This window comes from Sorex fumeus, unplaced genomic scaffold (genome assembly GCF_029834395.1).
Source record: "Sorex fumeus unplaced genomic scaffold, SorFum_2.1 ptg000134l, whole genome shotgun sequence".
Classification (NCBI taxonomy): Eukaryota; Metazoa; Chordata; class Mammalia; order Eulipotyphla; family Soricidae; genus Sorex; species Sorex fumeus.
The window spans coordinates 2,000,662-2,001,854 of NW_026606191.1; positions in this window are offsets into that span (position 1 = coordinate 2,000,662).

Below are 1,193 nucleotides of genomic sequence, written 5' to 3' on the forward strand. Positions count from 1 at the left end.
CATGTGCTGCATGCATTTGGTGGCCATGATTGGTCTCCCCACCCTGGTGGGTGAAGGGAGACAGAGGATCGAAGAAGGATACAGGGGCCAGGCTGTTGGTGATCTGCTGGATATTAACTTAACAGTGTTTTAGGCTTCATCTGTGAATTTCCCCTTTTGCTCTTCCCAGAGAAGCTTATGCTGTTCTTGCTAACCTCCCTAATTTAGTTAAAGTTTATCTTTAACCTTTTCTTTGTATTTTACCTCACGTTGTCGCAGTTGCCCAAGTCAGTCATGATTACTTATAAGCAATAACTTTCTGTTAATTCTCAGCTTTGTATTTGTACTGCTTTGTAGTTGAAGTGCTGTGTATTTGTACCTGCTTTTCAATTTCCTCTATAGCTTTTTTATGTTTTGAGTATACAGAATGTTCTTTGGTTAAACAGAGAAAGGCCATCAATGCTATACTCATAATATTTGGGAGTTGATGGACTCTGAAATATATCTACTCCTGGCCATAATTGCTTGGTCATAATTACTTGACTCAGGCTACATTTTCTGTAGTTCCTAATGCCCCAAAAGGGAAGACCAGCCGTGGGACTGGGATGGACCCGGGGAAAGTGGCAAAACTACCCTGGCTACGAAATGAATATTCTAGAAAGCAGAAATGCATGGTCTTGATGCAAACTGTTACAACTTTAGAGACAGGATCCCCTTGGGGAAGGACAAGTTGAACTGGCCTGAGGACTCAGTCTGGGATTTACAGTAAAAGCCTTGCTTGCTCTCAGAGCCCAGAGAAGTAAGTGTTGGGATCCTTGTCTCTTACTATGCTTATCCATACAACTGCAAGTATTGATAACTTATACAACTAGAGAAAAAGATAAAAGCAATGCAGATGTCCCTGGGAGACAGAGTGTCTCTTTGAGTGAATCTCTCCCTGAGAATTCCTTCTGCCAAATATTTTTCTGCGTAAATGATCAGTCACTCCTATGTCCATACCTCATGCCCCCTCAGATGTTCTATAAATATGGTAGCTGTTCTGCATTAAAAGGGCAATTTTCACCATCAGGCTGTGGTTTTCAGTCTCTCTGTCTCTCTGTCTCTGTTGAGAGGGGCGAAGGAGGTGAGGAGGCAGTGCTGGACCACCACCACCTCACCGTACCCCCACATTTTAATTTGTGGGCACACAATGATCAGTTGCTCTTTATTCCATT